The 15744-nt window shown below is 42.3% G+C and overlaps 1 long non-coding RNA gene across 2 annotated transcripts; it reads right to left on the bottom strand.

Moving 5' to 3' along the window:
* Positions 1-10451: 10451 nt before the first annotated feature.
* LOC143787388 (uncharacterized) lies at positions 10452-13679 on the bottom strand. 2 transcript variants are annotated; one of them, XR_013218348.1, is made up of 4 exons: positions 13627-13679; positions 12681-12764; positions 11277-11363; positions 10452-10493 (listed from the first exon to the last, which is right to left on the bottom strand). It is a non-coding gene; the product is annotated as an uncharacterized LOC143787388 (long non-coding RNA). The 2 variants fall into 2 exon arrangements; XR_013218347.1 differs by lacking the exon at positions 10452-10493 and having other exon boundaries at positions 11067-11363.
* Positions 13680-15744: the final 2065 nt, after the last annotated feature.

Raw genomic sequence — 15744 nt, 5'->3', positions numbered from 1 at the left:
GCTGCCTGCCTTCCATCGCCCCAAAGCCACTCAGAACTCTCACCATGTGAAGAACAGGCACAAGAACCAACCGGATGCCACGCTGAATCCCCTGCCCCACCACGGATGGGCAGAAACCCAGGATAGTGACCCCGCGGTCCGTCAGGTGAAGGAACTCTTGACGCAGGCTGGGTTGCACCCTGGCCCAGATGATCCACAAGAAACTCAACAGCTGTGGAAGGGGAGAAGCAAACTGTTTATCCATGATGGCAAGTTGTGCATGAGGAGCATCGACCCACGTACTCATGAATTGGTGTGGCAGATAGTGGTGCCAAGGCGAGATGCGCCCATGGTTCTGGGAGCCTACCATGATGGAGCCGGACACTTCGGATGGAGGAAGCTGGAGAAGCTGCTCCGAGGGAGGTTCTATTGGATTGGCATGAAGAGAACCATTGAGAAGTGGTGTCGAGAGTGTGGTCCGTGTAGTCTGCGAAGGAAGGACCGTGACAGTCAACGGGCTCCCCTGCGGCCTATCATCACCAAACGGCCGCTCGAACTGGTCGCGCTGGATCATGTGAAGCTGACGCCTAGCCGGTCGGGCTATATCTACGCCCTTACCATCGTGGACCACTACTCCAGGTTTTTGGTGGTTGTGCCTGTCAAGGATCTAACAGCTAGGACTGCCGCCAGGGCCTTCCAGCAGCACTTTTGTAGACCCCATGGCTACCCAGAGAAAGTACTGACCGATCAGGGGCCTGCATTCGAAGCGGAAGTGTTCCAAGAATTCTGCCAGTTGTACGGGTGTAAGAAGATCAGAACTACACCGTACCACCCCCAAACCAACGGGATGTGCGAGAAGATGAACCAGGTAGTAATCGATTTATTGAAGACCTTGCCTGTGGAGGAACGGAACCTGTGGCCGACAAAGTTGCCTGACTTGGTGGATATGTACAACCACATCCCAGTAAGTTCCACCAACTGTACTCCAGCGTACCTGATGCGAGGAAGGTCTAGTCGGTTACCCGTTGATCTGGACATGGGGGTCCTAGTACCCGAAGATACCTCGCCGGAGGCAGATTGGGATACAGAAAGGCAGCGAAGATACCGCGAAGTACAGGAGTGTGTGGAGAGAAGTCTCGCCCAGGCTAGGCAGAAACAAGAAAGGGACTACAATCAACATGCTCCTGCGATTCCCCTGTCACCTGGTGAGCAAGTGCTTAAACGAAAGAGGAGGTTACACAAGCTTGATGACCAATGGGAAGCGGAACCGTATACCATCTTGCCATCCGACTTCGACAACACTAAGGTCTGTCTCATCAGCAAGGACAGAGGGGAGACCTCGACAGCGGTATCCAGGGATCACCTTAAGGTCTGCCCCGATAAGTTGAAAGAGAGGGGCACGGCCCCAGAAATCTCCCCGCCGGTGGAAAAGGAGAAGATGTTCCATACTGTCCTTGGTGATTTTCCCCAGTCCTGGACTCAGATAAATCAGGCCATCGCGGTACCTGTTCTAACGTTTCCACAGCCGGACCCACCAGAAACAATGGTGGTACCAGATCATCCGGTCCCGCAACCTCAACAAGCCTTGCCTGAAGAAGCCATGCCAACCGTTGAACCGGCAAATCCTCCCTCTGCTGTCAGTGAGCCTGCCGTACCCACTGTTGATAGCAGCAGCTCTGAGAGCCCCAACCTGCCAGTGCTACCCAGACTCACTAGAAGTGTAGTTAGAAAACAGCGCACTACACCAGCGGTAGCAAGCATAGCGGGCCCTGTTAGACCAATAGCAACCCCTGCGCTGCGAAGGTCCACACGCAGCACTCAAAATCAAACTCCCCTCCGCTACAAAACTTGGAGGTATTGATAGGGCTGCTATGTAATTGAAAATGTTTGTATGCATATCCTTTTGTTACAGGTTTTTAAATGGACACTAGAGTAATGGACGGTGAATTGCTCAAAAACTTCCACAAGGGGGGCCCCTTTGTTTACCCGGGGTCCCCGCTGTTTCAACCACTGAACTGAGAGTCATAAACTGTGCATGACCAAACTTTCGTAACGTTCAAGAATCCTCACCTCCCGTAAAGGGAAGCTCTGTTATGTTCAATTGTTATGCTATTTCAAAAATTTGTGTGTTTTCTGTTGACATGTATTATTGTTCTTGTTTTCCCAGTCCCGGAGTACTGGATTTAACCGGGGGGGGAGTGCAGCACCCCAGAGTCCTGGTTGTTGCAGTGCTGTGGCTCCGCCACTACGGGGAGCTATGGTGCGTCTGATTGCACTAGGGAGTTTCTCTGATCAGGTACACTCACACCACACTTCACACTCCGGCCACCAGGGGGGGTGGTCCTATCTAGTAGGCCACTCCTCACAACTCTGGTAAAACTGGGGGTTGGACAGGAAGACAGGGAGAAGTAGCTGGGAAGAGCTAGTGAGAGGACCTGTCAGGGATGGGATCCTGGCAGACTCCTCAGAGCAGAACTAACCAGTAAACAACGGGAATACAGAAAAGGAGAAATACCAGAAGGGGTCCTGCTGTTAGACCGAGGCAACATCCTTCTGAGGCGCAAATAGTCGGTGGCCGGAACGCCGAGCAAGTAAGAGACTTTAAGTACATTGCAAACCACGGCCGGACAGCTAATTACAGGTTGGCTGTCCCACTTAACACCTAAGCAGACAACGGAGGCAGCTGTGGGAGAGGGGCGACTCTAGGGTCCCGGAAGAACTCCAGGCCTACCCCGTCATACGGGTGCGTCCTACCATATCATCTGGGGGACGGAGAAAGAACAGTAGAGACAGAAAGAACAGTTGTGAGGACTATCCCGGGAGCTCAGCAGGGAAGAACTACAACACACAGCGCTAGAAGGTAGATACTGATTCCCACCTGTAAGGAGGAACTCCTGATGTGTCGTTGGACCGGCCGGTCTCTGAAAACCCAGTTAACAGCGCTCTGGACTGAGGTCTCCAACATCTTCAGTAAAGAGGTAAAGAGACTGCAACCTGGTGTCCTCATTATTTACCGCGACCTGCACCGTTACAACACCACTTATTGCACCGGACGTCCCCCACTGACAGACAGGGCCACGGACCGGGTCTAGCCACCGTGACAACCCCAGGACTGAGATCTCAGAGGCCCGGCTCCGGGTACCCCTCGGCCCTGCGGCGGTGTGGGGGCGCTATATATATATATATATATATATATATATATATATATATATATATATATATATATATATATATATATATATATATATATATATACACACATATATACACATATATATATACACACACACACACTTTTTTGTGCTATTTTTTTTGTTTTCAGCAGCATCTGTGTTGTAGCAACCAACAGAATGGAACGTGCTAATAACCTTCTACTTCGTCAGACATATTTATTTATACATTTTCAATTTTGAAGAAGGTGAAAAAAAAGATGATTTTTTTGTCAGTTTCTCCATAAATCCCCAGAGAAAAAATAAAAAAATAAATAAAGAGTGGAATCAGAGGATTAGCATTGCATTGGGATATCCAGGGATTTGGAAATTTCATAAAGTCAGTTTTTGTGCTTTATAAAAGGCTTAGTAAAGCCTCAATCGTCAAATCTCACATTGTAATTAAAAATATGTCTTCTTTTACCCATTTATAACAATCTCAAGATCATACTGAGGTCTACATGGGTGCATACACTGCCACAGATTAGGTTGGCACTGCCAATACTCTGGACTTTATAGTGGAGGGCTGCCATGCATTACATGGACGGCCAATGACCAACAGGTGACTTTACATTTCCCTGCGGTTTCTGAAAGCTGTGAGTTATTATAACTTCTTTTGCATGAGCAGTAACCAAAGGATCGGTACAGAACTGTTATAAAGATCCCTGCTGGAGCTTTTATAGTGGCTACTTGTCATCAGTGATCAGGCATATACAGTAGTCCCTCTCACCGTTATGCCAGACATTATGAAGATGCCCGCCACTCATTGCCAGGATCCTGTGTACCTTCTTTATCTTATGCCATCTGCAACGTGGCCGCGCCCATTTTAGGTGATTAATCAAATCAATAATTATTCAGATTTTCAAGCTTTGATGAATTTAGAGAAAAAAAAAAGCATATTTAACTCAATTCATGTAGAATTAATTCACTCATCTCTAGTAATAAGCATAGGACATTTGTTGTGGTCCTTGGGTAATGTCTTAAAGGGTACCTGTTTTTCACACAAAACCGGGAGAAAAGCATGGTCTTGCTGCTCTCCCCTCCACAATAAATTAAAACTAATATTTCAAGAAACTGTCTTGATTCTCCTGCTCTGTAACTTGCCATCAACTCTGTTTGAGTGGGTAGTTCATTAGCATTCTGCCAGCACTATAGGACCGGGAACTTTTTTTTTTTTTTTTTTAATCTTGCCATCGTTCAATGACTTTTCTGTCCTGAACTGAATACCTGTCTCTCTTCCCTGATAAAACCTAATGCTTTGCTTATATGCTTCTCCTCCATGAGAAAACATGACTTTCATCCGCTCATTGAGATAACCCAACTCTCCCCTTTTTTGCAGTTTGACAGACAGGAGAGCCGGAGCAAATAGATAAATACTTTTCCCACTTCCTATAGAAAGATACAGTTTCCTCCCACTTCTTGTAATCCATCTTGACTCTGATGCTGAAGATGGATTACACTTGACAACAGGCAGTGGACAACAGGATGGAGACACCAAATGGCCGGCACCTTGGAGTGATTTTGCAGGGTAGGATAACTTGAATTATAAATTAAATAATTTCCAGATTATCTATTTTTGACATCTGTCAAATAATATTAGGCTAGCTGAAAACACACAGACTGTATAAAACCTTGGTGGAGTAGGTGGTTTATGAATTAAGCAATATTGTGTCTATAGTTGCAGCCTAATATGAAACTTTGCAGACACAAAACACTTTTTTGGAATGCTATTTGCCACTTTTGGTTTAATTTAGGCGATTTGGAATAAATTGCAGATCATGAAATAAAACGTTGCATTGATTGCAATCATGAGCCAATAACACAGGAGTCGGGATAATGGCGCTGCCTCGTTACATGGTCTGCAGGACCATGTAAGAAACTTCCAAGTTTTATATCTCAGAGTCATTTCCTAGAAATATCCTTGGAAATGTGGCAGTAAAATTGCTTTGAAATTGGCAGCACAAGTGATTCCGAACCTGCTATATCCTATTTCAATAGACAATTGTTAATGCACTTCATCATACATTATCTGCAATCATTTATAGGAATGTGTTTTGATAAGTACCGGATATACATCATCAGAAAAATACAGTTTTACAACAGTTCTACCTAGGTAGTAAGCAGTTTTGGCAGCTCTGATGCTCCAGTATATCATGAACCAGGAAGAGCAGGATGAACTGCAGACATAGCTGATCACTGTAGCACTGGGTTATTGTTTATTGCCACAGCCTGGCCTCTGCCACTAGCATCACAATATAGGAAGGAAGAATGAAAGAATGGAAGGAAAGATGGAAGGAGATAAAGTATGCAAGGAGGGAAGGAAGGAAGTAAAAAAAAACAAAAAACAAAACAAAGGAAAGAATGAAGGAAGAAAATGGAAGGAAGGAAAGAAGAAAAAAAAAAGACTATAGGAGGGAAAGAAGAAAATGGAAGATGTTAGGAAAGAGAAAATGAAGGAATGAAAAGAGAAGGGGAAGAAAGTAAATACAAATTGAATTAAGGAAAGAAGAAAAGATAATGAAGGATGGAAGGAAGGAAAGTAAAGGGAGAAGGAAGCAATGAAAGGAGTAAGGAAAGAAGAATGGAAGGAAAGAGAATGAAGAAAATAAAGATGAAAGATAGGAAAAAAAAAAAGGATGGAGGGAAAGAAGCAAGGAAAAAAGTTTGTAAGGAGGAGGTGAAAGGAGGAAGAAAAGAAAAAAAAAGTAAAGAAATTGACTGAAGAAAGAAAGGAATGAAGGGAGAACAAAAAGAAAAATAAGGAACTTAAGGAGCAAGGAAATGGAAGAAAGGGAAGAAAAAAAATAAAGAATGGTGGAAAGAGAAAACAGTAAAGAGAGAAGGAGAGAGAAGGGAAGAATGAAAGAACAAGAGACATTAGGAAGGATGAAAATGGGAAATGAAGGAATGATGGAAAATAAATAAGGAGAGAGGAAAAAAAAAGATCAAGGAAGGAAGGAAGGAATGAAAAATGATCAATAAGTCAAGAAAGAGCATGAAGAGGGAAACAGAGACCAAGTGGCAGAGTTTAGCACACACTGTGAGGCCCATTTTTTGTTTAGTTTGGTGTCCCCTCTGCTCTCCGGACACCACTGATCCTTTAGTTACTAATCCACTGGTATATTCTGGCAAAACCCAGTAAAGCACACAGACTATGTACTTTAAAGGTGAATTAGAAATATTCCTGAGTGGGTACAGGGAATATCACAATACCTGAAACCCTATGCACATATTTAATCTACTGACAACAAAAATCAGTTTTCTCCTAATGGATTGTAAATGGTAATAAAATGTGCCATGGTTTCTACCATGAAGCTCATACATATTAACAGCTCCGCTGATCCTGAGCTCCTGGCTGTGCTAGACAGGTATGGGCACCAAAAGCTGTTTTCTGTTTAGGAAGAAAGACAAGCAAGCGTCATAGTGCAATCTCCTCCCAAATGATTGAAAGAATCTGAAAAAGGCGTTTACTAGGGATGAGCGAGCACTAAAATGATCAGATGCTTGTTCCTCGAACCAAGCAATTCCTAATACTCGGATGTTCGTTTCGAGCGACGAGCATAATGGGAGTCAATGGGAAATCCCAGCATTTTTCTGGCAGACCCTACATGGAGGTCTGGGGGCAGAGAAAAAGTTGAAATGGATGCTTAAAGTGCTGAATGAAAGGAAAACAGCATAGGGAAGACCCTTGGAGGGGGCTAATACCCATGGCCCCTTACCAGTCTGAGAATACCAGGCCCCAGCTGTCTGCTAAAGCTTGGCTGGTTGTCAAAAATGGGGGGGGGGACCCTATGCCATTTTTTTTTAATTTAAATAAAAAACAAACAGCATGGGGACCCCTCTATTCTTGATAACCAGCCATGATAAAAGTGACAGCTTTGGGTTGCAGCCCACAGCTGTCAGTTTTGCCTGCGCTGGTTATCAAAAATAGAACAGACTATTAACGTGATTAAACTTTTTACTACCTGTTACAGCTACTGGCTCATGCTGTCATCTGACAACACAGGAACCACAGTGATATGAACTGTGGTAATAATCTTATTGCCAATCAGAGCTGATGGCGTTTCTTGCACTGTCATGCAGATGACAGCATGGGAAATGCCCAATGTTCAGGGTCCTGAACCTGAACAGTACCACGGACTTCCAAGAGAAGTCAGTGTTTGAGGTCCATGCCCGAACAATACGTGTTCGATACGGACCCCGAACTTTACTGTTCGTCCATCACTAGTCATATGCAGCTGCCATATATTTAGCAACAGACAGCAAAGCCATAAGTCCTGCCTAGATGCTGTATTCTGCCACTCTCCGTGCTCCTGCAACCATCTCTAGGCTAAATGCATCTGATTCAAACAGCAAAGCAGAGGGTTAGCCCTTAGAAGGGATGTTAGTATGATGGTTCACCATCAGCATCAACACTACAGGACTGATTAGTTAAACTGTGCACACACAGGCCTGGATTACTGCTCTCTCCCTACAAACATAACTGTCCATGAGGTGTGCAATGGAGTCAATGAGACGAACGTGGCGGCGCCTGGCCTTTTAAAACCTCTGATGAGGTAATGCGGCCAGCCAATCACAGTAATACCACTACCAAGGCGCCTATGGCATTACAGTGACTGGCACGCAATCCCCACATGCTTATTGGCTGTGTAGCAGGCTGCAATCATGCGGTGCCGGGATTCGAGCACCAATCAGTTCTCATCGAGTGCCGAGCACATTCGAGCATCCAGATACTCAAGTGATATCCGAGTATCACTGAGCACGTTCACTCATCCCTAGTGTTTACTCACACTGACAAATGGCACAAAGCTGCACAGTGGTGAGACTTCTTCTCCACCCAAGTCTTTTGCTGCACAGTTCATCTATTCCTTTGCAGGTCATCACTGGCATTTGGTAGGGAGCCTCTCACCCTATACCATCCGAATCGTATTATTGTCGTCTTCTTGATGCATCTGTCCCTGCCACTCTGGAGGTAGAAGACTTCCTCTCTTCCTAACCCAGCAGTTATTTCTGGTGCTGCAGTGCATCATTAAAAGAGAAAGGGACTAGGTTAGCTGTGGAAATTCTCTTTTATACATTATGGCAGTATGTAACATAATTTAAGCACAAAATACTGTATGTACCATATAGCATCCGTAGAAAGCAGGTGTCACGGATGTATCAGAGGCTGCAGACCTGCATCTGTCCTGCATGCCCTGCATCTGTCTGCAGACGGTCTCAGCAGTTTGCTTTGCAGGCTAGCGGCCACCTCCCCCGGTGCTAATGGCCACACCTAGACCTGGGTGTTTATAACTCTCAACTTCCTGTTAGGAGTTGCAGGTGATATTTCCTATTTGCACTTGCTGAGACTTGGAGCTGTAGCAGTCTGCTAGCGTCCTCTTGGAGTTTGGAGGCATCGGCGTTTCTCTCTGAGACTACTCCAACTAAGTGTCCCCTTTGTTTCATTTATCCTTGCTGTCTTTAGTGTTAGTGGGATTGACTAGTGCTCATCCTGTCCTTCCCGATGCAGGGCTTATTGTCAGGGTCACACAGGAATAAGGTATCCTGCTCGGCGATAGGTGCGGAACCTATATAGGGACGGTAGGACAGACAGAGTGACATTAGATCTGTCTAGGGGTCTCCACTTAACCCTTCCCTAGTGTTTGGTTCCCCTTCCCTTATTCCTTTGTGTTGCACTTAGTCTTTCCTACACAGTGCATGACAGCAGGATGGCAATGTAGTCTATTTACAGTGTAGCAGCATTAATTATTTGTACTTTTTGAAATCATTAAAGTGCATGATGGAAAAATAATCTGTTTACAGTGTATAACGGCACTAATTCTATTTCCTGTATGGTGCCATTAGAGCTCAGTATTCCAGAATAATCTATTTGCAGTGTATAGTGGCATTAATTCTTTGTACCATATGATGCCATTAGACAGCAGTATGGCAGTATAATGTATTTACAGTGTATAGTGGAATTCATTATTTTTACTGTATGGTGCCATTAGAGCTTAGTGTGGAAGCATAACCTATTTACAGTGTGTATTAGCATTAAATCTTTGTACTGTATGGTGCCATCATAGTGCAGTATGTTAGCACAGCCTATTAAACAGTGTATAGCAACTTTACTTTGGACTGTATGGTGATATTAGAGTTCAGTATGGTAAAATTATATATTTACAGTATATAGTGGCACTAATTCTTTGTACAGTATGATGCCATCAGAGCACAGTATGGCAGCATAATCTATTTACAGTGTATAACGGTATTAATTCTTTGTACCGTAAAGAGCAGTATGGCAGTATAATTTATTTACAGTGTATAGGGACACCAGCTATTCATCCACATTTAATGAAACATTTAGAAGCCACCTAATGGCAATGGCAATGTCAATGACAACATCTCCTTGAAATAACATGTGTAATAATCCTCCCGTACATCACTGGACATTCATTATCTTAGCAATAATAATCATTTGTAGACTTGGAGGAGTCTTTTGAAAGGCTTTACTGATGCTATCCGACTTAATTTCAGCAACGTCATGAGTCGGAACAGATCACTATCAAATCTGTCATGCTTGTCATAACACGGCTCTTAAATAGGAGCTATCACTACCCAAGAGATATTTCTGCTAAGGAACGCTGCTGTTTAATGGTGTTTAACATTTCCTTCCACGTTTCCAGAGCATGCTTTTATAGCCGAGACAACTGTCACTATTTGCTGGGCCTTCCTGCCAGGACCGATAAGTACTCGCCGTCTTCACACTTTCCGAACTTTTATTCTTGCCATATGCGAATGGAGATAATTAAGAGCAATATCAGGGAGACGTAAGAGACACGTGCGCCCACATTCGAGAGAACTGATCCACATCAGTTACATATCAAGGAATTCTGAGTACAACCTTGGAATTCTGATGTTCTCCTTAATGGGGGGGGGGGTGTACGGGTTTGCACTGTTCTCATACCTGCTGGCTATTTAGTATATGATGCACAGTGATTGACAGCTCCACTCATCAACAAAATAGGTTGATTTGTTGTTTTTTTTTTTTTCAGAAAGCAAAAAAATTCAAGGAAAAAACCTCCCTGCACAGTCTAAAGATAATGCAGCTTCTTGGTGGTTTAAGATGTTCGTAGAATATAATATTATAGCTCTGCTATAGAAGATCAATGTTCCTTCACCCTTTGCCGCCGCAGTCAATTTTTACTTTTTTATGCTTTATTTTTTCCTCCCCTTCTTCATTCTTTTATTTTAAATTCTACATAGCCGTCTGAAAATGTATTTTTGTAGTTTTGAATGACGCCTTTCATTACATCGTAGAATGTACTGAAAAACAATAAGAAAAAAAAAATTCTAAGCGCGATGAAGTAGTGAAAAATAATTCTGCCGTTGGTTTTTGGGTTTTATTTTTGCAGAATTCATTGTGTGCAAGCAGCATGATTTTCCAGATCCGTAGGATTATGGAGATACCAAAATTTATTTATTTAGGCGGTGAAATTATTTTTTTTAGAAATTTATTAAAAAAAAAAAAAAAAAGATGTTTTGTTTGGGCCAACATTTTCCGAGACCAGTAATGTTTTTATGTTTCCATCAATTCAGCTGTTGGAAGGCTTGTTTTTTTTTTGCATGGTTTTATTGATGCCAATTTTGGTTACTTACAAAACTTTCAATAGCATCAGAAATCAATAGGGCATACGGATAGCCCAAACAGAAGAGTATATTGTGCCCATAAATATTTTATTCCATATTCCATAATATAAAATCATTAGGTAATGAATGAATGAAAGAAAGCAAAATGTGCAAGGATGCACTACATGAATAATGCAGGTGCAATCATAATGATATACATAGCAAGACAGTGAGTGCTAGAGTAAAGAGGGGTGTATCAATTGTCCCCCTTATGGCAGTCAGTCAAATACGTAAAATAAGATCACACCGCTGACAAAATTGGCTTCGTGATGGCGCAGGAAGCACTGCTCTTTAAATTAGATCAAGCCAACATTTTTAGCTATAATATAAAAGCCTTCTCTAAAATAAAAAAATAAAAAAATTCAGAATATAAAATAATTCTAAAAATCTTGAATAACAAAATTTTAACATTTTTCCTACCGGCCTCCTCTTCATTGATTTCACGTTTCTTTTTTTGCCTCTAAACGTGTCAGTGGTGATATATAGACGATCATCATGGGTCGTTGGCTGCCCAATATAAAATACAATAAAAAGCAAAAATATTATACCAGAATGAGAATGTATTTTACCATATGTGTAACCCGACAGATATTTATTGGTAACTCTAGGAAGTCCGCAGCCTGATAAAAAAAATAAAAAAAAATACAGGCCTCCGACATCACAACTTGCCACCTCTGGTAATTAGACCAACATTAGGTATAAATCATATTCTAGAACTCTAATATTGCCAATAAAGAAGACTTTCTATTCTGTCACTAGGAGCGGCATTTTTTTTTTTATATTCTTAAATTATGCTACATAATGGCAATTTCTGCTCTTTTCTGCAAGCCCACGAAAACTGTAGAGCCTTAGGAATAGATGGGACGCTGATTTATTATGGAGAAGTCGAACTTTTACTACTTGACAGCAAGAAAAGTTTCGGAATATGAGCCCAGGGCCTCATGACACTCGTGTTAGACGTTATGGTCGCAGCAGTTACCGGGGGCTGACTTTAATATTTGTATATAGTTCTGTTGACAAGGAAAAGCAGGGAGGGGGTCAGAAAAATAAATTGGAATATTCACATTTCCACATATTGTAGACTTTTTTTTTTTATGTTTATGCTCGCCAATAGAAAATCAACAATGTGGAATATTTCTTTTTTTTAATACAGAGGTTGGCAGTAGGGTCCTGATGGCGATTTGTAAAAAAAAGACTATGCATAAGACTTATGTCTGGTGCAATTCGATTACTTTTTTTGCACCAAATTCTTCAAAATGGAGCGCGTAATTCCTGAATTTTGCACAAAGTAAAAAATCAAAAGCCCCTTTAGAAAATAAATAAGTCTTTGCGAAGCATGTTTTGCTAATATTTTGCAAAATTTGGAGAGAGAGAGTGAGAGTGAGAGTGAGAGTGAGAGTGAGAGAAAAAAAAAATAAATAAAAAATACCCGTTGACTTGCATTGGGTTTCGTGTTCCGGTCCGAAACCCCCGACTTTTGAGAGGGTCGGGTTTCACAAAACCCGACTCGATCCTAAAAAAGCAAAAGTCGCTCAACCCAACTGACATACATAAAATTACTCCAGGAGGGTGGAAAACAGAGGAGTGCAATTATGTTAAAAACTTTTAAGAAGTCGCAGACGAAAAAAATGGGAAACTTCAAACCCTGCCCACAATGATGATCTGTTTTTTTTTTTTAAAGCATAAATTAAGCTTTAAAAAAGAGCAAATTAAAACAAGGTGAAAAACAGCAAAAATTTTGAAAAATTGTTTGAATAATTTTGCACAATACAACAGTGAATAGAGTTATATGGGATAAGGAAAAAAAAATAAAAAAATAATTACGGCATTTATTTTCCAGGAGTTGGTCCATTGGTGTTGTTGAGTTCGTGCTGCAGTACCAGACACAGCCCATGGACAAGAGTGGCGCTGTTTTGCAACATAAAAAAAAAAGAAAATCTTTTTTTTCCCTAATATCAGACAATAACTCAACTACAGGAATATTCTGATAATGTGGTGGGTAGAATATAATACTTATGATAGATACTCAAAATTAATTTAATTATCTTATTTCACCCCTCCGCATCAGTGGCAATGTGACATCCTGGCATAGTCTTCCAGTTCCACGTAGGTGGCGATTAATAATGAAAAAAAATCTGCCTTCAGTTTTCACAATACAAACTACATACATTCTTAAATAGATCTTGAAGACTTGATGAAGCTGGTGTGGTTATTATGAAAATCTGTGTCAGAAAGGCTGCAAAGTCTTTTCACCACGACTGGACCCTATATCCAAAAGGCATATGTTGCCACTAGGCAAAAATGTACAAAACTGAACATGAGGTTGTTAGCTTAACCTTCTGACCAGACTGTATGAAGCCCACCGCTACCTTACGGCCAACCTCTCAGTGGGTCCCTAACCTATATAGCCTTAAGGCTAGGTGCACACGTCCGGAAAGTATGCAGAAATTTCTTGAGAAAATCCTGAGGTTTTCCGCAGGAATTCTGCGCGCGTTTTTATCGTGTATTTTGCGCGTTTTGTGTGGATTTTTCGCATTTTTTTCCAGAGGTTCCCAATGCAATAATATAGTGGGAAATCCGCAAAATTAATGAACATGCTGCGTATTTTTCCGCATGCGTTTTTTTTTTGCGGGAAAAAAAGCAACATGTGCACAAAAATTGCGGAAACCATTAAAAATGATGGGATGCTTAATGTATGCGTTTTTTAAAGTGTTTTTGTGGCGGAAAGCCACCGAAAAAAGTGCGAATAATCCGGAACGTGTGCACATACCCTAAAGGTGTGGCGCCATGCACCAACCACCACCGCAGCGACAATGCACCAACAGGACGGGCGACCTGGTGCTTCACAGCGCCCATGCGAAGTCTCCAAGACTACAGGCCACACTGCCCCACAGGCACAAAACCACAACAACAATGGCCGCCACACAGGAAAGGAGCTGAAAAACTCACCTTCATTCCATTCTCAGACTGTAAGCTTAGAGAACAAAATACACAGAAGCCCTCCTGCAGTCCATGTCTTTCTCTACAGTCAAAATGTATTGCATGGCCTGTTGCCCTTTTCTTTTTTTTTTTTTTTTACTCAGACCAGCTCTCCTCCCATTTGGCACAGGTGGTTTTAATTATCAGGAGACTGCCAGAGGGTTCTGCCTAATTTTCTTTTGCTCTAGGTTCACAGTCTGAGGTGAGTTTTTCAGCTCCTTTTCTGTGTGGCGGCCATTGTTGTTGTTTTTGTGCCTGTGGGTCGGTGTGGTCTGTAGTCATGGAGACTCAGCCTTGCAGCATGGGCGCTTTGAGGCACCATGTCGCCTGGCCTCATGGTGCACTGTCGCTGTGGCGGTGGTTGGTGCACCTTTTAAGATTTTGATAAAGTTGGGGCCCCACTGAGCGGCTCACTGTGACGCGGTGGTGGGCTAAGGCTTCATATAGTCTGCTCAGAATATTAATCCTAAGAGCCTAATGTTCTGTTTTGTACATTTTTGCCTGGCCGCAATAGATCAGTGTATGATTTTTGGATGTGGCGTCCATGTCTTCCTCTATACTTATGGTACTTTTGGAAAGTTTCCCTGACTAATGTTAAGATGCACCTGACCCATGACACGATTACCTTAGTTTTGGGATTATATAGAGTTTCTTATGTTTTTTTTCATAGTAAGTACATCAGTCTCCTTAGTAAGAGCGCTACGTAATAAAATATGCAGTTTGTGTGGTGAAAGCAGCCTGCTGAGACCCCCCATCGTGAGAGCAGCCTGCCGAGGCCCGCACCGTGGTATCTGCCTGCCGAGACCCCCCCAATATGCAGTTTGTGTGGAGAAATCTGGTAACCAATCCACTTAAAGGTTTATGGTCAGGAGTATTTATCATCAATGCTAGCTCATGGGCGCAGCCGGCCGAGACCCCCCACCATGAGAGCGGCCTGCCGAGACCCCCCCACTGTGGCCAATCATTACCAAAATCAATGACCTGTGTGGCCCCCTTCCAGATGAGGCTGCATGTTAAAAAGAAAAAAAATGACTTCAAAGTGACCAATTTCCCCAATGAGACACAGCCGCAATACCGCGCACAACCTGCAGACAAGAGTGGTGCAATTTCACACCAAAAAATAAATCAAAATTCAGATCCTTTTTCCCTGGACAAACAGAATAAGTCTGGGGCTCACAAATCGGCCATAACATTATAAAATCAGATCTCTGCCTATGAGTTCTTGCATTGCTTTTTTTTTCCCCCTGGAATATAATGATTTTCGAGGAAACGCCTAAGTATTATTTTTTTTTCCGTGTATAATTAGGTTTCCTCCTCATGTAATTAGTAATGGAGCCATATTCCAAAAATAAAGACGCCATCGTCGTCCAGACAGAACAGGAGATGAACGGTAGGAATGACGGCTTTATTTCTCTGCATCCAGTCCTGGTCGCCCGAAGGTGACTTGTCAGCCTCCTGTTTAACAGTAATATCTCCGAATATTCACATGATGAAAATAGCAAGACGGAGCCGCAGGTTGTGCCAGGCAATCAATACGCAGGAAGAAGACGCTGCGTCCGAGCTATTTAAAAGCCGTCCCATAAGCGTCCATCCTAAAATACAGAGAATTCCCACCCGTCTTCCATCTGCAGCCAAGTAATTGGCCGGTACATGGAATTAGAGGATTCCATACAGGGGATTATGGATTTTGATTTTATTTCTTGTTTCCCCACCTGAAGTTTGTAGATAAATAGAAAGTTTAAAAGTTTTTTTAAAAATAGCATTTGATATTACCTTATATTAATATATTTTAAATAATAAAAAATAATTCTGAAATACTTATCCCATAGAACTGTAAACACTGAACGAAAAAGTAAAGATGTCAGAATCATTTTTTTTTTTTTTGCTAATTCCCCTATCCTCCACTTCC

Source organism: Ranitomeya variabilis, chromosome 8 (assembly GCF_051348905.1).
Source record: "Ranitomeya variabilis isolate aRanVar5 chromosome 8, aRanVar5.hap1, whole genome shotgun sequence".
Lineage (NCBI taxonomy): Eukaryota > Metazoa > Chordata > Amphibia > Anura > Dendrobatidae > Ranitomeya > Ranitomeya variabilis.
Note: the sequence above shows the minus strand (reverse complement) of the source record. Positions and strands in the feature narration are given on the sequence as shown.